General features: G+C 46.8%; 1 protein-coding gene across 4 annotated transcripts in view; it reads left to right on the top strand.

Annotated features, from left to right (window-relative positions):
* Window positions 1-12644: 12644 nt before the first annotated feature.
* Window positions 12645-12869, top strand: part of CTPS1 (CTP synthase 1) — a 40473-nt gene continuing 40248 nt past the window's right edge. For all 4 annotated transcript variants that reach the window (XM_061597953.1, XM_061597955.1, XM_061597954.1 and 1 more), the window contains exon 1: window positions 12645-12826. The gene's annotated coding sequence lies outside the window, so the exon portion shown is untranslated. The remainder of the gene's footprint in view (window positions 12827-12869) is intronic.

The raw sequence follows: 12869 nt of genomic DNA, 5'->3' as shown, positions 1-12869 counted from the left end.
GCAAAAAAAGAGAAGTTGCCTAAACTAGTTGCCAGCTAACTGCTGATTTGAGCTGGTCCCCAAGCATCCTGATCCGAAGACTTTTGGAAATGTGAAGTTAAATGTAATGTGACAAGAACTGTCATATTAGCCTCAGGGTGCTTCCACACTTGCCATTTAGGGGGAGTTGCCACGTTTAATTCACTCCCTTTTCATGGGGCATCTACACGACACTGAGTGCCTCCAGACTGACAGGGTTTCATAGAAGGGATTCAAGTGCAGCCTTTGGGTTTTAGCATTTAAAGTGGATCGAAGGACTCTGAGCCTCTCTTTTTTATTTATGCTCTTTTTATTGTGCAGTCATAATGATTTGTGCTCAGGATGGCATCAGGATAGTTCTATGTGATCCTGCTTCCAATACTGTTTGCACCTGAAAATGTTTTGGGGCAGACATTCTGCTTCATTTCCAAGTGGCCCATAGCTTCCTGCTGAAATCCCGGAATGTTTTATAACCACAAATGTTCCAGTTTATTTTTTGTCCTGCTTCTGTTGCACTATAGCGCAAGAGTCCCTCCAGATGGCGGAAATGCAGTAACACTGAGGAGGCACAGTGGAACAACTAATCACGTGGAAAGGTATGTGGACAGTCCAGTATAAATCCACCACTAATTATTATTGCATCAGTGATACGTTGCAGAAAAGATGCAACAGGTCCTCTGTTGCCCTAGTGCAACTAATGTACTTGGGGGGGGGAACACCCTGGACTTTTTGCAGTGAGGAAAGTGATGGAGAAATGGACTGAAATGTGGAGGATGAATGAATGAGTAATGGTAAGACATATAAACATCACAAAAACAAATCAGAATGAATGCTCATTGTCATACAACCACCCCATAAACAAATCAGAACAAACGCTCAGTAAAGAAGGGAGTCTAACCACTGTATAAGCTTTGTGCAAGTGAATCAGGACATATGCTGAATAAACAAGTCACCTGGATGAGCACGTTCTCATCAAATTGTTGCCCTCCTGTGTTTCCCCAGGATCAGATTTAAGTCCTTGGAGGATGGTGTCAGGATCTTGATTCCAGCAGCTGTATGGTCACAGAGTTGGAGGCTGCAGAAGCACAAGCACAGGGGACTGGAAACAAAGCCCTATGAGGAGAGACTGAAAGAACTGGGCATGTTTAGCCTGGAGAAGAGAAGACTGAGGGGCGATATGGTAGCACTCTTCAAGTACATGAAAGGTTGTCACATAGAGGAGGGCCAGGATCTCTTCTCGATTGTCCCAGAGTGCAGGACACAGAATAATGGGATCAAGTTGCAGGAAGCCAGATTTCCACTGGACATCAGGAAAAACTTGCTAACTGGTAGATCCATACGACAATGGAACCAATTACCTAGAGAGGTAGTAGGCTCTCCGACACTGGAGGCATTCAAGAGGCAGCTGGACAGCCGTCTGTTGGGAATGCATTGATTTGGATTCCTGCACTGAGCAGGGTGTTGGACTTGATGGCCTTCCAACTCTACTATTCTATGATCTATGATCTACGATAAGTTAATGAGCTGGGGATCAAGTTCAGGACTCTGAGTCAGCTGCTGGAGATCAGGGGACCACTGCAACTGAGCCCCCAGAGGAAACCCCAGGACCTCCAGAGCCAGAGCATGGATCCTCATTGCTGCCGTCTCCTGAGCCTGAGGAACCAGATGCCTCCCATCACACTTCACCAGTCCAGCAGCACAGGGAGAACACCCAGAAGGAGGCTGTGGAAGGGAGAAGTAGTGCCTGTCTTCATGCGAGAGCATTGCCCCTTTAAGCCTCTGGAGTTCTCCATGAAGGGGTGGAGCCTGAAGGAGGCAGTCTGGTGACAGAGGTTTAAAAGGCCTTACTCTGCTCCCAACCCTTGTTGGAACAAGTTGCTCACTTGGAGTTATCCATGGTCCTGACCCGCCTTGCCACCTTTTCCACGGCATCTGGAATCAGACTAGCGCATGGCAGATGGTTTGAAGGAATTGCCTATGACCATTGGGAAATTCTGTCCTCATTTGTAGTCAGTGGTAACACCACAAAAAATGGGGGGGGCACACACAAGGGGCAAAGTGCATTTGCTGGGCAGGAGAAAGCTTTGTCCCACGTGAGATTCCTGAAAGAAAAACAGCAGCATATCTCACATTAACACACCCACGTAGGGGAGAATTTGATTGCATTTACATTTTAACAAGAAACTACCTAATTCACACTTGCTGAACCAATGCGCAAACAGAAACACAGCCATTCTTTGGCATGCTCACTTCTCCAGATTTTGCAGGGTAGTTCTCCAACCAGTGTGTACAGAAATGCATACATTAGGGGAAAGCATGCATCAAGATGCATACATTAGTGAAGATAACATACAAAAATGCATTACATTAGGGAAAACTGCTTGCAGAAATGTGTCTATTTGTCAAAACTGCATACAAAAATGTGTTTATCAGGAGAAATTCCCGCTAAAATGCTGATGAATTTTCATGAGGATTTCTTTTTTCTTTTCAAAAAAGAAATTACAAATTGCTGCGGAAATGTGGAGAACTGAATTTAAGATGGGAAAAATCGGAAACTGAGAGAAACTGAAATGGACAGATTCCTCCAACCCTAACATCCATCCAATACATATTTTCTCTGAAGCAAGTCATATTGATCTTAACTTCCTGGTTAGCATGCTGTAAGACTATAGCCTTATTTTAATTTCCAGTTTCTGGTTAAGCGATAATTTGTAGGTAAAAAGGTCCTTTCCTTCAATTGACCTAAGAAAAGCCTACTGGATTAGGCCTGTGGCCTATTTAGTCTAGCACTCTGTTCTCACAGTGGCCAACCAGATGTCTGTGAGAAGTCTGCAAGCAGGACCTGAGTGCAAGAGCACTCTTCCCTCCTGTGGTTTCCAACAACTGATATTCACAGGCATACTGACAGTGGAGGCAGAACAAAGCCATCAGGGTTAGTACCATTGATAACCTTACCCTCCATGAATTTGTCTAATCATTTTTAAAAGCCATCTAGGTTATTATTCTCAATTTAACTTATATCCCAACCTTCATCCCAAAAGAAGCCCAAGGTGGCAAACAACTAGTGGTAAAACAATAAAAACATATTTAAAAACATATTAAAAAACAATTCCAAGACTGGGAAAGAGCTCTGCTTAGAAGGCTTGTTGGAAGAGGAAGGTCTTCAGTAGGTGCTGAAAAGACAACAGAGGTGACGCCTGACTAATATTTAAGGGGAGGTGTTGGACTACGACCTGGGAGACCAGGGTTCGAATCCCCACATAGCCATGAAACTCACTGGGTGACCTTGGGCCAGTCACTGCCTCTCAGCCTCATGAAAACCCTATTTGTAGGGTCACCATAAGTCAGAATTGACTTGAAGGCAGTACATACATACAGGTGCCACCACACTAAAGGCCTGCTTCCTGTGTTGTGAGGAATGAAGCTGCTCATGACATGGCATCTGCACGCAGGGGTATAGTCATCTGGAGTCCTGGGGGGTCTTAGACCCCTTACATTTTTGAGAGCCAGGTCTCAGCAGGGTCCTTATGTCTCCAGTGTCCTAGAGCCAATTAGAATGAAAGGGGAGAGGAGTCCCAATGAGTGTCAAGTGCAAGCAAGCCTTTATTAGTTCCTACTAATTTGGAAAGCCAAGATAAGTTGTGAAGAGTGAGAATTCTGTAACTGCGGAAGAAGAGACAGTGAATCCTGATGATCGCAACCCATCTACAGCATCAAGCAGTTTGGCAGCAGCAGGAGAGAAATGTATAGACACTGAATTCAGTGATTCAAGTGATATCTCTGACAGTGAGAAAGGACAGTCAAATGGTGACAGTGACAGAGACGGAGAAAGCAGTGTTCAAGCCTGGCCAGATTATTCTATAATCTTAGAAGGCTGTATCATTTTAGAAGGGGGCGTGGTTGTGAGGGGGCGTGGCTGTGAACATCATGAATGGACCCTGCACTTCTGACTTTGCCGCTGCACTGCTGTCTGCAGTAGGCCCTCCCCTGCAGAGCGCAGCAATCAATTGGGCATATAAGGAGTAAGATCCATTTCAATCAGGCTTCAGGCCTGGACATGGGACTGAAACGGCTTTGGTCGCCTTGGTGGATGATATGAAGAGGGGCGAATGCACCTTCCTTGTCCTCCTGGATCTCTCAGCTGCTTTTGATACTGTTGACCACGGTATCCTTCTGGACCGCCTGAAGAGGTTAGGCATAGGGGGCACTGTATTGCAATGGTTCCATTCCTTCCTCTCTGGTAGGTACCAGAGAGTGGCATTGGGGGATGAGGTTTCGGATCCTTGGCCTCTCACTTGTGGGGTGCCACAGGGCTCCATCCTCTTCCCGATGCTGTTCAACATCTATATAAAGCCGCTGGGGGCTATTATCAGAAGATTTGGGCTGCAGTGTCACCAGTATGCTGATGACACACAGCTCTATCTCTCATTCAAATCTTCACTGAGGTTGGCTGTAGAAACCCTATCCAAGTGCCTGGAGTCGGTGAGTGGCTGGATGGGAAGGAATAAGCTGAAGCTGAACCCTGACAAAACCGAGGTACTGTTTGTGGGAGACAAGGGAAGGTTGGGGGATGTGGACCTGGTGCTCAATGGGGTACAATTGCCCCTGAAAGACCAGGTCCACAGCCTGGGGGTCATTCTTGACTCCCAGCTGTCCATGGAGGCTCAGGTCTCGACTGTGAGCCGGGCGGTGCTATATCAACTCCATCTGATACGGAGGCTGCACCCCTACCTTCCCAACCATCTGCTCCCATCTGTGGTACATGCCCTTGTCTCCTCTCGCCTATACTACTGTAATGCGCTCTACGTGGGATTACCCTTGAAAATGGTCTGGAAGCTGTAACTGGTACAGAATGCGGCAGCTTGCCTGATTAAAGGCAGCCGCCGGCGAGATCACGTCACTCCAGTGCTGAAGGAGTTGCACTGGTTACCGGTTGTTTTTAGGGCCCAATTCAAGGTGTTGGTTCTGACCTTTAAAACCCTATACAGTTTCGGCCAAGTCTATCTGAAGGAGCACCTCCGACATCATCAGGGATGCCGCTCAACAAGATTAGCCTCAAAAGGCCTTCTCTCTATCCCACCAGTTAAAACAGCTAGACTGGTGAGAACTAGGGAGAGGGCTTTTTCAATTGTGGCCCCCACTTTGTGGAATTTCCTCCCAAATGATCTCCGCCATGCCCCCTCTATGATGAGCTTCCGCCAGGCCTTGAAGACCTGGCTCTTCAGGCAGGCCTTTGGGGAGGGTTAGGTTTTATTATTATTGTTGAGATTTTTAATGTTTTAATGTACTTGTATGTTTTTATTTTGTACGTTGCCCAGAGTGGCTGGACAGCCAGCCAGATGGGCGACTAATAAATTTAATAAATGAATAAATGAATAAATGAATAAATAAAGATTATCTTTGGGTATCTTGGTTCCAAGCTAGTGTTTAGAGCTTTATACACCAAAACTGGCACCTTGAACTTAGCCTGGTAGCCAACTGGTAGTTGTCACTGCCTCTTCTGGGAGCGAATTCCATAGTTTAAGTATGCGCTGGGACTCAGCAATGTGCAGGGGCAGGCTACTTATTGGTCACCTATGCTTGTAGTTCATTGGTCAGCCTCTTTGTTTCACGGTGCCTCAGGCTTCCTTCTAACTATGTTGAGTACAGGTTAATTTGGATAAACTAGCCATATGAATGGCCTGTCCCCAAAAGAAAGCAAGAAGAGTGAAAAGCTCCCATTTGCAGCCTAGGAAACTGTGTGGGTTCATCAGACGCTTGGCAAAAATGCCCCATTCCTCTCTATATGAGTGTAAAATTGAAATTAAAGAGATCTGATATTTTTTCACCGGCTGGATTTGCAAAGGAACTGTACATATTTCAAAGATAGAAAGGCACGTCCTTTATAATTTACACATTCCCCCTAGAAGCATAAATGCATCTCAGGGGGACATTTGGCGATCTTTAAAAAAAGTGATTGGATTAGCCACCTCTGTGACACGCACAAGGAACACATTTGCCTTCCGGCTAAGCTCATTTGGCTTGCTGGTTAATTGGATCAAGGCTCCTGGAACTAGCTATTTGCATTCACAGTATCAAATGGCTTCACTCCCATGTTGTGATCCGTTTGGACATAATTCATGTTTCGAGAACATCTCGGGGACAAAAGCAGGCATCAGATTTGGGACATGTGTTTACTGTACTCGGCTACACAAACTGGAAAAGGTGAAGGAAGATGCATTTGCATTTGCTCCCCACATCCTTGTGGCAAGATGTTCCAAGGGTAGCATTACTGGGTTTGGTTTACTGTGGATGGGAGGCCACTAGTGCTGTCATAATTAGTTGCTTTCCTTACAAATAATCAATAGCCACTTTCATTCCGATGAGCCGATAGTCCCTTTGTTGATTGATATATCTGCACTTATTTCATATGGTGCTGGCATGTCATGTTGCAGGCAATGTGTTGGAGAACACTTACAAAGTGGAAGTCCTGGAAAAAAATGTTTCTTTACACACACACACAAAACACCCCTTTCCTTTTCCTGCTGCTGCAGCTGCAACCAATTTAGCTTGTGATGAGCTCTGGATGCTTTGGGGTTTGTTTTTTTGTACTTTGTTACAGAATCAAGAATAGTTATCTTTTGTTTTCTGAAGGCATTGCAGCCATTGCTGCATTTAAAAAAGAGGTATCTGTATCATGCAGCAGGGGCATTGGGAAATCAAAGGGGGAAAAAGGCATTTGGCAGATGGCATTTGGACAGCCTCCTGGTCCACCAACTTGAGTCATAATGGTTCAGGCAGATCAATGGAAGTGTTAACATTGACTTCAGACATCATCATAAACATCAGTGAGGGATGAGAACTCTGTAGCCTGTTCAAGCAACATGTACAGTGAACATATGAGTGTGTATGAGTCCTGCCAATTCGCCCCCCCCCAAAAAAAAAGTATGCCCAGCCCAGCCTTTTCCAACTTGGACTCCTCCAGAAGGTGTTGCTATTATGATTTAGATTTACTAGTCGTTTGTTACCCGAAGGTCTCCAGGCAACTTACAACAATGTTAAAAACAAAAACAAAGATATCATACTAAGAACAAAACAACAAAGTAACAATCCCCATGCAGCCACAGGAAGCATTGGCAGCATACAGGTCTAATAACAGATGACATCATCTCAGTCTATCAAACGCTTGGGAGAGAAGGCAAATCTTTACCTGGCACTAAAAGTATGTCAATGAAGGTGCCCTGTGGACTGGGGGAGTGAATTCCACAGATAGGGAGCCACAACTAAAAAGGCCCTCTTCTTGTTACCACTCTCTGAGCCTCCCTTAGAGGTGGCACCTGGAGAAGGGCCTCATACGAAGATCTCAGGTCCGGGTGGATTCATAACAAGAGAGGCATTCCAGAAGATATTGGGGTCCTGAGCCATGAAGAGCTTTATAGGTCAAAACCAGCACTTTGAATTGGGCTCAGAAGTGTACAGGCAGCCAGTGTAACTGGAACAGAGTTGGTGTTACATGATCGGTTGTGGCACCACAAACCCCATCATCCCTGACTGTTGGTCATGCTGGCTAGGGCTGATCGGAGCTGCATTCCAAAACATCCCAGAGGGCTGGGGGAAGGCTGGTCTAGACCAAAATCCTGTTTCCCATAGTAGCTAATTGGGTGTTTCTCTGAAGCCCACAAAGACAGCCATGAAAGTCTTCAGCAAGTGGCGTTCAGCAGCATCTGACTCTGAAACGGACAGTTGCATTGAGCTATCATGAGCATTAGCCACTGAAAGAGTGAAATAGAACTGAATTTGCCCAGTTCTATTTGAAAGCCATCTACAACAGTGGCCATCAGCCCATCCTGTGGCAGCAACTGCATAGGAAAGGGAGAGAGGCAGGGGACAATGGTTGCAGCTCCAGGTCATGTGAAAGCTTAAGACGGAACAGCTCCTGTTATGAGTTTCCAAGCCATAGCTTCGAAATAGCACAGGGAAACTTGAGCATTTGGTGACAAAAGTTTGTAAACCGGCTAATCCTCCTAGCTGCAGAATGTGCATTTACACCATTATTATCTCATGAGAGCACACCTGGATGGGCGTACTATGATTGGTGGACAACCTCTTTGTTCACTTGTTTCCCTCACCCGGTGATGTCGTCTGGTCTGATTCCGCCATCTAGTGGTCAGAGCCCCTAACGCATGCTTGTGCATTTATATAAGAGACAAAGAGGTCTTGTGTCAGCTGAACAATGGGTACCTCTGCACCACCATCCTCTTTGGTTTGCCCCTCTGGGTAATGGGGCTGGTCTTGTTGCACGTACTGTATGTACACCATTCTTCCTATTACAACACGAGAGCCAGTGTGGTGTAATGGTTAATGTGTTGGACTATGACCTGGGAGACCAAAGTTCAAATCTCCACTCTGCCATGAAGCTCACTGGATGACCTTGGGCAGGTCACTGCCTCTTAGCCTGACCTACCTCACAGGGTTGTTGTGAGGATAAAAAGGGGAGGGGAGAACCAAGTACATAGAAGCATAGGAAGCCACCTTATAGTGAATCAGACCATTGGTCCATCTAGCTCAGAATTCTCCACACTGACTGGCAGCGGCTCTCCAGGTTTTCAGGCAGGAATCTCTCCCAATCCGACCTGGAGATGCCGGGAATTGAACCCAGGTCTTTCTGCATGCAAAGCAGATGCTCTGCCACTGAGCTACAGCCCTTCGCTACCACCCTGAGCTCCTGGGAGAAAACGTGGGATATAAATGTAATGAATGAATAAATAAAAGCACTTGCACTTTCTGTATGTAGACCATTGTTCCTGCTAGGACAAAGGAGCTGTTCTCTGGGCCAGCCTGAAGATTTTCAGTTTCAAACAATACAAAATGGGCATTCCATTGCACAGTGGTGTGACCTTCTAGCTATCATTTCACCCCTCCCTCACAGTGCCTCCATCTGGTCTGGATTCATTCTCAGATATTTGCCCACATCCACCCCAAAGCCACCTTCAGACGCTTGTTCAAGAGTTCTACAGCCTCCCTGGGATTGGGTGAAGGAAACAAAGAGGTAGAAGTGAATATCATCCACACAATGGTGACACTTTGGCCCATGACTCTAGATGGCCTCCCCCAGTGATTTAATGTAGATGAAAAAGTCAAGAGAGTGAGAAAAGCATGAGGACAAGATTAAGCCTTGAAGCACCCCATCAGGCATGGGTGGAAAACTACAGTCCTGGGGGATGTGGCCCTGCAGGACTCTCCATATGGACCTTGGGATTCTCACTAGGCTATGCCCCTTCCCAGGCCATGCCCCTCACAGGTCCCAGCCCCTCCTCTTCTTGAGTGCTTTTGCCCGGCTGGATGCATCCTCCTTGAATTGTGATCCTGCCTTTTGCTTGCCTGGATGGAGGGTATAGAAAAGTGGGTGTAGAAACCTCTGACTGAAGAGCTGGAATGTAGCTTACGGTACAAAAGTAAGAGTTGGATCCATTGATCCACCCACTTTTTGCCACTGGTCCCACTCACTGGCATGTGGGCCCCGGAACATTCCCGAGGAGGAAATGTGTCCTTCAGGCTGAAACAGAAGTTCTCTAGCACCACCTTCTGTGACCGATCCCTGCATAGGCCTAGAACCACTGTCATATAGCGCCTTCCAGGCCCAATCGTGACAATGGATCCAAACAATGAATGCCAATATGAGAGCCATAAAAGCGCTCTTGGCAGGATAGGGAGCAGGCAGGAGGAGGGAAGCTAGCCAGGATTGTCACATCTACCTGCCTGGATGAGAGCCGAAAACCAGGTCTAAACTTTGATCTGAGGGAGATGGCTTTGAATTTGGGCAAAGAAAATATGCAGACTTTTCCAAGCTGAACGACAAGAAGCAGTTTGGCTGGCTGGGAGCTACACAAGTGTAATGTTGCCTGTGGGGACTAGTGCTTTCATGGATCACCAACTTTTTTGGGCCCGTGGGCACATTTGCAAACTGGAGAGACTGTTGCGGGCACCATGCACATGCCACCATCATGAATCAATGGCTACTAGTCACAGCGGCTCTATGTTCTACCTCCATTGTTGGAGGCAGGATGCCTCTGAATGCCAGTCGCTGGGCATCACAAGTGGGAGAGTGGCTGCTTGTGGGCTTCCCATAGGGATCTGGTTGGCCACTATGAGACCAGGAGGCTGGACAAGATGGACTTTTGGCCTGATCCAACAGGCTCTTCTTCTGTTCATATGCAGGAATACGCATTTCCCCCTTCCCTGCCAGCATTTAGGCCTTGGAAAAAATGTTAGTTTTCTTTCAAGCCTAATTTTTTTGGGGGGGGGGTGTTTGATCATCCTGCACAGTGCAGCTGGTGGGGGTTGATCGTTCTGCACAGTGCAGCTGGGGAGGCAAGAGTTAACAATCCCATGTCTAATTTGAGCAGGGAGGAGGTGGGAGAATGGGACCCTGTAGGCACTAGAGAAGACAGAGGGCAGCTGTGCATGGGCAGATTACTGTACTGCTAACACATGCTTTTGGAGAATGTGAAAGGGGGGCTGCAAGAGCATGCTGTTGCTTTGGTGGACTGATGATGCTTCAGAAGAGTCTTGGGCTACGGAAACCCTTGCAGTTATAAAGGTAAAGGTAAAGGTGTCCCTGCACTTATAGTGCGAGTCGTTTCCGACTCTTAGGGTGACATCTTGCAACGTTTACTAGGCAGACCGTATATATGGGGTGGGATTGCCAGTTCCTTCCCCAGCTTTTCTTTACAGTTATACAACTTGCAGTTATACAACTGCATAAATGCGTCTCCACCTCTTGTGTTGTGAATCTGGGGACACAAGACATCAATCAAACTCCACCTATTTTTACTCAAAATCCGGGATTTTTGAGATCAGATGTGCTTTCTCTTCAGACCAGCTTCATACTGACTTCAAAACTGATTGGTTGATACAACCTTTGTGACTCCAAGGTGTGTCCAGTGGAAACTCTTTGCTGTGGGCAGTCCTAAAAGGTTTGACATCACAAGTGGGGCTGGGTGCACTCCATTTGAACAATCAAGATCTGTACAGCTGGGTGCAGGTTTGTTTCAAACAGCACCCAGACAAAATGGTCTCATGGTTTTTTAAGGGACTCGTGTGCACTTAGCCTTGGTAGGCCTGGTGTCAGCATCCGGCACCCTCAGGCAGTTGCCAGGCCCCCAGTGTTTCTTCACATATTAAGTTTTGGACTGCCTTTTTAACACAAATGTACCAATATGCCTTCATGTTCTGATATGACTTTTTAACGCAAGCGTACCAATATGTCGTCATTGCTTAATTGCCAATTTTGTAATTGGCAATTAAGCAATTTCAGGCAGACCATGGAATGCCTGTCCTGATTTTTATGGTCTCCAGCTACAGAACTGTTTACTGGGCAGTTGTTGATTATTCTATTGTAATATCTGAAAATGAAATTAAAATAAAAAAATATTGAAAAACCTGCCACACCCTTTCCCATATGTACACAGTTATTCTTTATTCATGTATTTATATAGCTCCATCTAAGTGTAGAGTGCTTTCTAAAGGCTGAGAGGGCACCAAAGGACTTATAGTTTAAAAATAGACACAAGGTAGCCAGTGGATGGAGGGAAGGGCAAAGGTGGCAACTGTAAAACCGGGAAAGCAAGACACGATTATTTCCATCAGTCTTAAGTATTAGAGAGGAAGCCCCATTGGACACAGTGGAATTTACTTCTGCATAAGTATGCATACGATCACATTGTTTCAGTGAGGCAGTGGTGAGGACCAGATGTTGCTGTACTACAACTCTCATCACCCCTGTACATTGGTGATGTTGGCTGGGGCTGATGTGAGTTGCGTCCAGGAAGACTGGGTGGGCCACTGGTTTCCCACCACCACTGCAGTAGGCTATTAAGACTACAGGGTTGCATATCTAGGGAACATAGGTACAACATTGGTCCATCTAGCTCAGTACTGTCTACACTGACTGGCAGTGGCTCTTCAGGATTTTAGACAGGATTCTCTCCTAGCCCTACTTGAAGATGCTAGGAATTGAACTTGGACCTTCTGCATGCAAGGGAGATGCTCTGCCACCGAGCTACGGCCGTTCCCCTTCGACAGAGAGTATCAAGATCTACATATACACGTAAGGATTGCTCAGTTGAGAGACCCGTTGGATTTCAGAGAAGGCAACTAAAGCAGCCACCCTGTACCAACGTACCTGGCAGTAAGCCCTTACTTAACTCAGTAGAACTTGCTTGTGCATAGATGTACGCTATATCTTCCTATGAGCGAGAGCCAGTGTGGTGTAGTGGTTAAGGTGCTGGACAACGACCTGGGAGGCCAGGGTTCAAATCTCCACATAGCCATGAAGCTCATTGGGTGACCTTGGGCCAGTCACTGCCTCTCAGCCTCATGAAAACCCTCCTCATAGGGTCGCCATAAGTCGGAATCGACTTGAAGGCAGTACATATCTTCCTATGACACCCCTAACTGGTTCCTTTCAGCCTCGGCAGCCATACAAAACACATTCATTTATTCATATTCATTCTGGGCCCGCCCCCTTGGAAACCCCAGCCTATCAGAAGTGGTCTCAGAGAGAAGGCGGGCGGATTGCCGGCGCCAAGACGTGCGCAGGCGTACTTTCTCCTTCGGACCCAGTTTTGGTTATATATATTCTTATGGCTCCCACCCTCCGCCCGCTCCTGGCTCCTCCTCTTCCTCCTGCTCCTATCCCATCGCATCCCATGTGTTCTAACGGCGCGCCGGCTTCACGCGCTCGCAGCCTTTTTCTTCCCTCGCCCCGGCCTTGGAAGATCACCACACTAGCGAGGCGGGCAGGCTGTTTCCCTCCTTGGCTTTGCGTGTGAGTGGCGTGGATCGCGCGCGAAGCCGCCGCGGGGGATACA

The sequence above is a fragment of the Rhineura floridana genome, chromosome 15 (genome assembly GCF_030035675.1).
Source record: "Rhineura floridana isolate rRhiFlo1 chromosome 15, rRhiFlo1.hap2, whole genome shotgun sequence".
NCBI classification, from domain to species: Eukaryota; Metazoa; Chordata; class Lepidosauria; order Squamata; family Rhineuridae; genus Rhineura; species Rhineura floridana.
Note: the sequence above shows the minus strand (reverse complement) of the source record. Positions and strands in the feature narration are given on the sequence as shown.